The sequence below is a fragment of the Dendrobates tinctorius genome, unplaced genomic scaffold (genome assembly GCF_039654945.1).
Source record: "Dendrobates tinctorius isolate UK_male_01 unplaced genomic scaffold, ASM3965494v1 ptg000070l, whole genome shotgun sequence".
Classification (NCBI taxonomy): Eukaryota; Metazoa; Chordata; class Amphibia; order Anura; family Dendrobatidae; genus Dendrobates; species Dendrobates tinctorius.
Genome location: NW_027361738.1, coordinates 65,965,001 through 65,977,524, shown reverse-complemented (window position 1 = coordinate 65,977,524; position 12,524 = coordinate 65,965,001). Strand labels below are relative to the sequence as shown.

Below are 12,524 nucleotides of genomic sequence, written 5' to 3'. Positions count from 1 at the left end.
AGAATGCTTTGCACATTTTATTACTTTGAAAATCTCCATAGGGCGCACATAGACCAAGTGCTGGAATTATTGGCTGCCCAGCCTGCGGCGGACCTCCGTCACCTTGTCCCTGCAGCTTTTCTGGTACTTCTCTGTGTCCTCCACATTAATTGAAAGTTAGGCGCCATCAATGATCCTCACACCCCTGTCACATCTAGGCCTACGTAACAAAATACATTTCCACTTTTTACTAGCATCTTCTATGAATTAATTTATGCTCTCAGGCCCTTTTCACATTGCGTTTTGCGGTGTCTGTTGGAAGAATACATTTGATTGTCAGACATAAACATTCGTCAAAATCCTCCGAAGGATGACCCTGTGCAGCAGGGGTGAGGAACCTTAGTTTTTGTACCAAGGGCCATTTAAATATTTATAACATCATTTGCAGCCATAAAATATTATCAGGTTGACCAAATATAGCAGGATCATGTTTAATCATTTAATTATCTCACCCCTAATGTGACGGCTGGAGCTCCTTCTCTTTGGTGCGGCTGTGATGTTAGGTGGTATTGATGATGCGGCTACTCACAACTGCTTTTTCAGGTTTGTGTTGGTGAGTCTGGAGAGCAGGCGACTCTTTTGTGATACATTTTGTAAAGAAATCGCAGCAGTAAGTTGTTCTGTACACAGATGTGTATTAGGCCTCTTTCACACTTCAGTTTTTTGCATCAGTTCAAATCCGCCAAAAAGGCAGACGGATGTGAACGGATGGCACGGATCCTGAAAATGAGGAAATTTAAAGGAAACGCTGTCCGGGGGGAGAGAGAGAGAGAGAGACAGAGAGAGAGAGAGATTTTGTCCAGCACCGAGGATGGTGACGGACAGCAACTTTTGGCGGATCCTCAAAAAAACGGATGCAACGGACAGCAATCCGTCACAATCCGCCATTAATGCAAGTCAATGGGGAAAAAAAACGGATCCTCAAAAAAAAATTGAGGATCCGTTTTTTTCAAAACCTGGCGGATTGTGACCGATTGTAAAAAACTGAAGTGTGAAAGAGGCCGTTTTAAAACGGAGCTTGTAACGTTTTTTTCTCTGGCGGATCCTCCAGACACTCATTTAACCCGAAATTCTTTCTGGGTGCCGGACAAAAATTCTCTCTCTCTCCTCTCTCTCTCCTCTCTCTCTCCCTCTCTCTCTCTCTCTCTCCCCTTTTCCGGCCACCAGTTTCTTTACATTTCCTCATTTTCAGGATCCGTCTAAAAACGGATACTGTGCCATCCGTTCACATCAGTTCAGAACGGATCCGCTTGTCTGCCTTTTTGGCGGATTTGAACTGATGCAAAAAAACTGAAGTTTGAAAGAGGCCTTACACTGCAGAGCTCACAGTGTGAAATTCATCGTTACTCACATTACATTTATAGAAATCAAGCAGTGGGAGGTCTGCAGTAAACATCACATAGGAGACACCAAGACTGCTGTGTATACATCACATAGGATACACTGAGACTGTTGTGTATACACCACCTAGGAGACACTGAGACTGCTGTGTATACATCACATGGGAGACACTGATGCTGTTGTATGTACGTTACATAGGAGACACTGAGACTGCTATATATACATCACATAGGAGATAGCGAGGATGCTGTATATGCATCACATAGGAGACACTGAGACTGCCATATACATCATGTAGGGAAACCAAGACTGCTGTTATACATCACATAGGAGACATTGAGGCTGCTGTATATACATGACCTAGGAGACATTGAAACTGCTGTACATAGCCTGTGAGCCACTGAGACTGCTGTATATGCATCACACAAGAGACACTAAGACTGTTGTATATACATCACATAGGATATGCTGTATCTGCTCCATATATCCCGCAGGGCATTGCAACTAGTGAATAAATCACAAGGAGTGGGATGAGAACACAGGGAATGCTAAAACCACACACAAAGAACATCCTGACGCTGATACTGGCCAGTACCAGGGCGTAATCCAACATTGCGTGCACCTCAGCATTCAGTTATGATTAAAGGGCATGCGGTCCAAGCACTGTGGCCCCTGGAGATGTGCCCAAGGGCTGCAGCAAATGTGTCAAGAGCTGTCAACGTGATGCCAGCACTGTAGGCAATACCAGACACCTAGAGCAGCGTTTGCGACTCAGCGCTGGACCTGAGAAAGGGGAGTACGGCTTTCTTTTTTTTTCAAACAACCTGCTATGAGTATTAAGGATTTACTGAAACCAGAAAACCCTTTAACCCCTCTCCAGCACCAGATATCTTAGCATGTACTATGTTGGCTGCAGTAGTATTGCGTTGGCTCGCTGTGGCGGTTGTGTTATCACCATAATAGTATTGACCTGAAGAATCATGTTGCTAAAATCTCTGCTAGAAATCTTTGTGTGAATGAAGCCTGAATAACACGGGGAATGCCATCAGTGAAGCAGTGGGTGGAAGGGCTCAGGTCGGAGGATCTGGGTTTTTTATGTCTACACAGGTCTTGTAGAGGTGATACGTTGGAGTAACTCACTGTCATCAAGGACTGGAAAGAAATCGGTGAACTAGAGAAATAATCCCTCTCCTTATTTACCTCTATCGCCTGCTCAGTCTAGGCAAACAGCCATAAAAGTCCTGTCTGCTAGTAATCCCATAAAGAATAGGAGCAGTTAAGCCGATCATAGACGGACAGTTAATAACAGAGAAAATCTTATGATCGCTATGGGTGATTACGTGCCTATGAGTAATTAAGGAGTTCCTATCATACCTATGTGCATGGAGAAGAGGTAGGAATATCTCATAGACTGTGACGAACTTCAGATATAAGGTGTAGGGAAGGCTCATACGCAGATACGGACTGGGGCTGAATTCCTGGCACTTGAAATCACTCAGGCCCATGCTGTCCCCGTCCCCATGAACCAGATGGGATATATTGCTAATATTACCCTGGATGGAGGAAAGGTAGATTTTCTACAAGACCAATATTTCTAATGATACCCGTGGCCTTCTCAGTATGGGTGTCTTGATAACGCCAATTCTGTTAACATCGTAGCAGACAAGACAGCCCATGACCAAACAGGGCCTTCTGGCATTTGCCAGAATTGCCAGATGGCCTGTCCGGCCCTGCACATAAGTGTTGGTTCTCTCACCGATTGGGCACCTTGTGACAACCCATTCCATAGAAGTGAATAGAGAAGTGGCCGTGTTCGCATGTGAGTTCCTGAAAAACTCGAGCTGAAATTCTCTATACAAGACACCCGCCATGATTTGCCGTGACCCCGTTTCTCCCGATAAGTGAGGATTTCAGATGTGTTGCTCACCCTTACCAGGCATTTATAATGTATCATCTGAATATGGCAAATATCTTGAAGATGGATATACCCCTTTGTTCCCAGACATACCAGATGCTAATGGGTCCAATGTTTAAGGGGGCCCATTTAAACCCTGCCTTAAAAGGGGCTTTTTTGCATAAAGAGTATATTGCTACTGCTGTGTGTGCCATACATATAAAATGTAACAGGTGCCAGGTCTATTTTATCTCTTTGATATATCAATCCACTGTATGTTAAAAAATAGAAAACATGTTTATTATGGGTGTCCTTATGGTTTTTTTTTAACTGAATGTAAATCTTAGCATTACCTAGGAAATTCCAGATCACCGTGTCGCCAAACAGGTTTTACGATCGTGTTAAGTTCTTTAGACCTGAAATGTGATTGCAGATAGCAAGAAATAGATAGGTTACCCATTCAGTCCGTTTTATTGTTGGTTGATCATTTATTCTTTTCTCAATTCATAACTGTTCTGAAAGAAGTTTTTCTCCAACTTTTACAACACAGTGGTACTTCATAGGCGTTTGATGCTTGGAGGGTTTTTGGAATACTTACCAATAATGAGGAAAGGGGCGTTCAGATCCTATTCCTGGTGCAGATGTTTTGAAATGGCGTCTCCAGAGAGGAAGATTGCACGGTCTCAAGTGCCACCTATTGGAGGTAGCAATCCTGGAAATCAATATTTTTAATCTTTTATGTCAGTGTATCATCAGAAAATGACATATTATTTACATTAAATGAGGTTCTGTGTTAAATGTATTTTTATAAAAATGTTGTCTCTTTCTATACATCACAGTCGTCATTAAAGATAAAAATTAGAAATCTTGCATTTTTCACACTTTTTAACTCTGTCTTTTGTATTGAAGCATCTAATGAGCGTGTGCAAAGGTCATTGTGAAGAGAGGGAGAGCAGGATCAGCTGTGATATCACCTATTGTGATTGATGGATCCTGGGCTATTAGCTATGAATAGAGGCAATATCTAGCACTGTAATTCTGCCTCTGATGATAAGGAGCTTGCTGAAAACTCTTCCTGAAAAGGAAGGAAGTATAAGTCTAAAATTGTTTAAAAAAATTCATGTAACAAACCTCATTTAAACAATAGGTGATTTTCTGACAACAAATTCCATTTAAAGGGCCATATGACTTGATATAAACCAAAATCGGTGTTCTTCAAAGGGGACAAACTTCCCTTTGAGAAAAGATTGATTGCATGCTACCACTTCATTCAATGTCTATTGGCAGTGGCCTAACTAGAGTCTGACAGACCCCTGTGCAAGATTTAGACCGGGACCCCCCATCTTGGTATATATATCCCCCATTCCTGTATATATGACCTTTATCCTGGGCCGCATCCTTGTATATATATCTCCCATCCTTGTATATGTGACCCTTATCCTGGGCACCATCCTTGTATATACTGTATATCCCCCATCCTGGTATATATGTCCCTTATCCTGAGCCCTATCCTGGTATATACTGTATATCCCCCATCCTGGTATATATGTCCTTTATCCTGAGCCCTATCCTGGTATATGTATCCCCCATCCTGGTATATATGTCCCTTATCCTGAGCCCTATCCTGGTATATGTATCCCCCATCCTGGTATATACAGTATGTCCCTTATCCTGGGCCCCATCCTGGTATATATGTCCCTTGTCCTGGGCCCCATCCTGGTATATATGTCCCTTATCCTGGGCCCCATCCTGGTATATACTGTATATCCCCCATCCTGGTATATATGTCCCTTGTCCTGGGCCCCATCCTGGTATATATGTCCCTTATCCTGGGCCCTATCCTGGTATATATGTCCCTTATCCTGGGCCCCATCCTGGTATATACTGTATATCCCCCATCCTGGTATATATGTCCCTTATCCTGAGCCCTATCCTGGTATATGTATCCCCCATCCTGGTATATATGTCCCCCATCCTGATATATATGTCCCTTATTCTGGGGGGGTAATTGTCCCCCATCCTTTTGTGACCATCGTTTTGCCACTCTTCTTTAATGCATAGAAAAAAAAACATTTTACTCCCCTTCCCTCCGCTCCCCCGCCTCGCAGCGTCCTCTTCTGAAGCCGGCAGCTGACTTCAGCGTGCAAGCGTTAGAAGCTCCTGACGTCACTGCCATGCGCGCTCGGTCACGTGCATGCCAACGTCAGCTGCTAGCCTCTTATTGGCTGGCAGCTTGGATTGCTGCGCATGAACCTGTCAGGTCTCTGTGCCAAAATCCACTTCAGCTGAATGTGTGTCCGAGGAATCGGCTTGTCAGTTTTTAAGATTTTTAGCATTGAATTGGATATGACTTTATAGTTTGCCACAACTCAACGCTAACTCTAAAATTAATGATAATTGATAGTGATTTTTATGTAATCCCTGTTACACAGGGTAGCACGATGTCTCAGGGATTATGACGGATGATGCGACTTTCCTCTATTATTTGCATTATTTTAGACTTCCTATTTTTTGGTTGACACAAGATAGATTTCTTTCGGCTTAGCATCTGCTCTTCAGGCGCCCACATTGACAAAGTGTTAAAAACAGCCCAGGCCTAGAAAGTATTAACAAACGGTGTTCTCATCAGAGCAGGATTGCTAGACACATGATCGCTATTTAAAGGGCTTTTCTAATCTAATGTCTGAGACTTCTACTAATCCAGAGAATTTTAGGCATTTTTCACTGCAATTTCACCCTTTGCAATGCATCAGTGACAAATCTGCATGTCGCGCATTTTGCACGATTTTGATGCAGAATTTAATGCAGATTTTCTGCAGATCCATATCGAAATCCACAGCTGGATTTGAATGCGATCCTTTAAATCGTTACTGGAGATTCTGGTGTCATGAATAGAGATGGGTGAACCCAAATAGTAAAGTTTGGCGTCCTTAACGAACACCTACTGTGCTGTGCCCATTAGTAGGGATTTAGTTATAATCCTCCTGTGTGAAAACAGTACTACTTTCTCTAGTGAACTACAGTTCCCAGCATTTGTACGCATTATGTTCTTCCCACATTGTTTCCCCCATTAAAGCATAAGCTAAAAATCTGAAGAATTCCTAAATTTAGACCCCTCCTTCACCCAAAGATTTGGTCACAAGGCCTAAGACCGTCAAATAATTGACATATAAACAATTAAAGGCAAAAAAGTTCCTTAAAAAGTTCCTCCCAACATTGCAAGTTAGCAACTATCGATAGTATAATAACTTACTGACCGCTGGGCACCAAACCATCCCATTAACCGGAATCTGAAATGCCCCATTTGGCATTCAGTGTCTGTGGAAGATAACCTGACAGTACAGCTCTCGGCTATTTCAGGCAGTCCCATGTAGCGATGGGCAAGCATGCAGAACTCCAGTCCTTCCAAGATGGGCTGGTTCCTGAGTTCCAGAACCCTATCATTGTGATTTCTGGGAGTCGAAGCTCTTGGACCCCAAGAGGTTATCATGTTATTCCCTATCCTGTATAATGAGGATAGCATGCTATTTTGGAAATAACTCTTTACAGGGAATGTCAGCAGGATTTCACCCCTTCAAACTATTCATAGGTCCATGTGGCTCTTTCAAAGACAAGTCCAGCAATACATTTACATTGCCAGTCTACTTCTCCGTTACTGAGAAATCAGCGTTTGAATTGATTTGAAACGAGGCTGAAGAGGTATGGTAGATCTAAAACCTCTGTCACTCCAGCTCTATTCCTCGATCAGATCCGCCTCCTGCTTGACTGACGTCCTCTATGCTGGGTTACTTGAGGCAAAGGATCCATCAGTCAAGCAGGAGGCGAGGTTGGGCGGGAAATAGAGTTGGAGTGACAGAGACTTCAGATCTACCATAGCACTTCAGTATCATTTGCATATAAATTGAAACGCTGATTTCTCAGTAATGGAGAAACCGACTGGCCATGTAAAGGTATTACTGGACTTGTCTTTGGAAGAGCTACATGAGCATATAAATAGTTTAGGGGTGAAATCCTGATTAAAGATTCTCTTTAAATCTAATTCTTGAAGTGTCCACATCAGAAATATCTGTCTAGGCACTTGTCTCTGATGAGACTGTATGTATTTGTGGAATCTGTGGTAGTTGTATTGATGAATACACCCCAATGCACCTACCAGTAGGTTTTTATTAGGGATTTTTTTTTGCCAGGATCATTACAATCACCCAAAATCTCATATTAGACAGGTCGAAAGACAAAGTCCAAGGTTTGTCCCCCTGGAGCCACTATTTAAAGGAACTGGTTACCTGGCTTCAGGGTTTTGGTTTATTTCTGGGGTAAGGAATTCTGCATATGAGGCAGTCGCTCTTCTCACTTCTTACACCGAAAAGTTATTTTTCCCCCCCCGACACATGCTCACGGCAGAAAAACTAGTTTGGGGAAGTTCTCTCTCTCGGATCTGGTAAATAATGAAGTTTCATGGCTCATTTACAAGGTGCTGAGTGACGCTTGGCGCCTCTGGTCAGCGCTGGCTGCTGTGTCAGTGAATGCAGCCCAGCCGCACTGTCAGACGATGCAGTGTCATCCGGCGAGTGGTGGCGAGGAGCGCGTCTGCTGCGAGGACTCACACACAATGGATGGAAATGACCAGACTAAAGTAAGCACAGCTGAAAAAGCCGCGCAAAGTTTAATAGTTAACCATACGGGTTTAACCACTATTTTCCCACAGCGGCCAATTTTCATTTTCGTGCTTCCGTTTTTTTTTTCTTTTTCTCTTCTTCTTCCACGAGCCATCATTTTTTTTTTTTTTTATTCTTCCACAGACCCAGCCGTATGAGAGCTTTTTTTCTTTTGCAGTACAAGTTGTAATATTAAGGCTAAGTTCACGCTGGGCCTTTTTGCTGCTTTTTTAAAACATAATTTTTATCTGAGTTTTACAGTACCAGCAAAGCCTCTAAAATCTCATGCGCGCATATTGTTTTTTTGTCATCATTTTGTGCTTTGCATGATTTTTGGACATAGAGCGTGTCACTTCTTTCAGCGTTTTTCACCCATTGACTTGAATGGGTGGTGAAAAAATGCTCCAAAAATGCACCAAAAACACAGGTATCATGTTTTGCAGCGTTTTTTGTGCTAAAACCTCATTCTTTGAAATAGTTTAGTATTGAAAAAAAAAAATCCTATCAGCATGCACAAGAGGCAATCTAGCATACTAAAAACCACCACAAAAAAAGCAAGAAAAACATGCTTCTTTCCTGCCAAGACATCAGGTTTTTTCCTGCAGAAAAAAAATGCTGAAAAAAAAAAACACATAGTGTGAACTTTCCCTTAGGGTGAAAAAAAAAGGAGGAGAATCCCCCCCCCCCGCAATTCCTCTCTTGCTTTTGTTTGATATGTTTTGATAACATTCATTGTGTCGTAAAGATGACCTGGCAATATAATTCTGCTTGTCAGCACAATTTAAGGGTTTTTATTTTTTATTTTTTGCATTTTACAGCTTTTTTTTAGGCAGGACAAAGTAACATAATGTTACTATGTCTTTTATTGTACCTGCAGCAAACATGCACTGTACAAGTGCAACGGACCATTAAATATATTCAGGTTATATTCAAATCCCTAACTCTGCACAGTCCAACTTCATTATAGTGGCCAGAGATTATATATATATATATATATATATATATATATATATATATATATATATATATATATATATATATATAAAAAAAACGCCACGTCCCTTGCAGAGACAGTATTAAATATTATAAGTCTGATTATATACAACTACCAGTAGGGGGAGCTAAATGCATACATGTTTTTATTAATCTCATCTTACTAACGCCTGCAGGTAACCTGCATAATATATATATATATATATATATTTGTATGTAAGGATCTCCAGCTATTCTACAAATATGCTGAAGTGCAAATTGTCCAAATTATGACAGAGTGCGACTTCCTGACACTGTCATGATTTTCACGTATTCCCTGTGCAGGTGGGCGGTCACATTTGCATACTTGCAGTCACAGGCCAACTAGACTCTCGGTTCTCTTCTAGTGAAAGAAGCCAGGAGAGACTAGTCGGCTTGTGACCGCCCAGGAGAATACATGGGAATCGGATTGGGGAACTTTTGTTCCCATTACAAGATGGTGCGGCCGATCAGACGTCTGACTGTCGCGATCTTTATTCCTTATAACACTGATGGACTAAGCCGAGCAAGCCCAAGAAGGAAAAAAAGGACATGTGCACTGCCACTCCATTCTAATGGGGATAAAAGTTCCCTATTCTGCCTTTTAGGCCCAATGGTCGGAGTCGGACCCCGCACTTATCGGTTAGAAGTCACCTATTTTATGGTTAGGTAATGATTTGTTTTAACCGGACAACCCTTGTAATATCAGGTCAGCAAGGCTCCATCACATGCGATTTCATTTTAAGCACTTCCCTAATAAATTCTAGTGAGTTCATGAGGTATTTCTATGAACGGCGAGCTTCACATTCGTTTTCGGCATAGCAACAGAAAAATAAAATTGATTTGTCGCATGTTGGACACCAATGATACCCGATAGATCTCATTAACGATGGTGGGATCTATCAAGTTTTGATCATGGTGTGTGTTGTCACTGGAACTAATACTGGTAATTGTGACAGAACCTGTGACAGAGGCTCTAAACCAGTGTTTCCCAAACTCCAGCCCCCATAGGTCATGTTTTCATGAATTTTGTGGTATTTCACAGATGTGTGAAAGTATCATCAACATCAAGGTTTCAGGAATTCAATCACCTGTCCAATACTAAGGAAATCCTGTATGCACATTGGCACTAGAGTTCTAGTCCTCTTCCTCTCTGAAGAGACAATTTGCATACTTAATTTTCCCGAGAAGCATGCATGGCTTTTAAGTCTCCTCACTCTGACATGCCAGGCTGAGCTTGTCACTCTCCACAAGGAGATATGTTACCCCTTAGCCTCTCATCTAGCCAAATCAGATCTCATGCTTTTGCACTGATGAGGGGCAACACTCCAAAACACCATGTCCGCAAATTGAGATTCTGATTTGGCTTTTATCCTAAGTCATATTGCAAAGCTCGTTAAAGGGTCGATAATGACTTGTAGGATCGCTGCTTCCAATAGGTGGCACTAGAGTTAAAGTTCTCTTTCTCTCTGAAGAGACAAGTTGCATATTTAAAGGGAATCTGTCACCTCATTTTTGCCCTATGAGATGCGGCCACCGCCATCAGGGGCTTATCTACAGCATTCTATAATGCTGTAGATAAGCCCCCGATGTAACCTGAAAGATAAGAAAAACAAGTTAGATTATACTCACCCAGGGTGCGGTCCGGTCTGATGGGTGTCGCAGTCCGGTTCGGCGCCTCTCATCTTCTAGCGATGATGTCCTCCTCCTTACTTCCAGATCTTTTAGAGCCTAAATGGATCTCTATTAAATGTGTTCACAATAGGTTAATGCTGCTGAAACCCTCCCACCCATGGCAGAAACTCCACCTACTTAGTTAGCCAATTAAAGTGGTGAATGGGAGGAGTTTGGTTCGGGTGGGCGGAGTAACGTCCGCCGTACATCGGGATTTGACGCCCAGTGAGAGCCATTCAGAGAATTTAGAGGCTTTCACTGGGTTTCCCGTCGTTCACAGCAGGGAGCCGGCCCATTGTCCAGTTTCACTCACGTACGACCCATCACTAGAGTCTTGGTACTTTATATACTGGTTATTATTTTTACCAACACAAACCCAATAAATAATTATCACGGCAAAAACTCAAGATACAAATCATAAACCACAAAAATAAGTACAAATTGCCATAAGTACAAATTTTATTGAATGCAAAAGCATAACAAATGAATAAATAAAAATTACAAAAATGGGTCACTGCTATCCAAAGAGGGAGCCATATTGCACACGTGCCCAAATGAACATGTAAAAATAAAAATAATTATAATTATTAATCATGGGATGGCATAAAGTATGCTGCACTCAAAATAGTAACCATTATCAGAATAAAGGCCCTTTTACATTTAGCGATGCACCAGCGATCCAACCAGCGATCCGACCCGGTCAGGATCGCTGGTGCATCGCTAAATGATCGCTAGTGAGCTTTCATACAGAAAGATCTCACAGCGATGCAGCAGCGACGCAGCGCACGATACTCACCTTTCACACACAGCGATCCTGCGTCCTCCCGCCCGCCTCCACGCGTCGCTGGACGTCACAGCAGGAAGTCTCAGCAGGAAGCGCCCGACGAGAAATGGAGCCGGACATTCTCGCGCGATCAGCGATGAGCAGCGGGGGAGCCGGTCGCTGGTAAGTATCACACATAGCGATATCGCTAGCAATATCGCTATAACGTCACAAAACCAGTGACGTTTTAGCGATATTGCTAGCGATATTGCTTAGTGTAAAACCCCCTTATGAACAGCGCAAATGCATCTGAACTCACAGTGCTTTCCACAGTGGGAATAAACATAGCCAATACATGATTACATATCAATTACTAAGAGCGCCCAGAACACAGGCGCTATAATGGAAAAACAATATAAATACATGCGGACAGTCCAGAAAAGGGCACTTACAAGATATAAGTAATGGCGCTGGCTTCCCCCTCGTTTGTGTTGGTTATTATTTTTGCAGTTTTTCTTTAAACTATAAAATAACTGAATGGAAGATCGTATTTCATGTTCTCTTATTGGGACTGACGTGAGAGTAAAAGCTTCGCCGGAGTTTGTCGAGTAAGATAATGCTAACAGAGGCTAAACCAAATCACAAAAAATGACAGGAGTGCTGATGCAGATATATTTCAGGCCGCGGCGGGCGCATACTTTACACTTGTCATGACACGTGTGCTCCCTGTACAGGCCGACACGGAACCCAGAATGATATCTAAGGTACAGTCCGTCTAGAACTCTGGAAACGTTTTTTTTTATTTGTTAATCTGTGTTCTAGAACCAATCGGGATCAAAAAAGAAAATCATTCTAAAATCAATAGCAGATACATGATCTTACTCCTGGTGCCAATCCATGGTCAAGGAATAACTCCGATCCCAGTAATTGTTCTCTGTCAAATACTTTAGACGTCTTGGCTGCATTTTTCTTGACCATCAAAAACGAACGGGATCATTCATGAAAAATAAAAACCTATGACTTGATGTAGCGACTCAAAAATAATAATAAAAAAAAAAACACCATACTGTACAGTTCCAAAATGATCAAACACAACATGTCGGTGATTTCTGAGGTTTTTCATTGATTCTGTTAGTCCTGACTGATA

The 12,524-nt window shown here is 42.2% G+C and overlaps 1 protein-coding gene across 8 annotated transcripts in view; it reads left to right on the top strand.

Moving 5' to 3' along the window:
• KIAA1217 (KIAA1217 ortholog) overlaps window positions 1-12,524 on the top strand; it is an 804,298-nt gene that overhangs the window by 475,437 nt on the left and 316,337 nt on the right. The gene's annotated exons all lie outside the window — the stretch shown is intronic.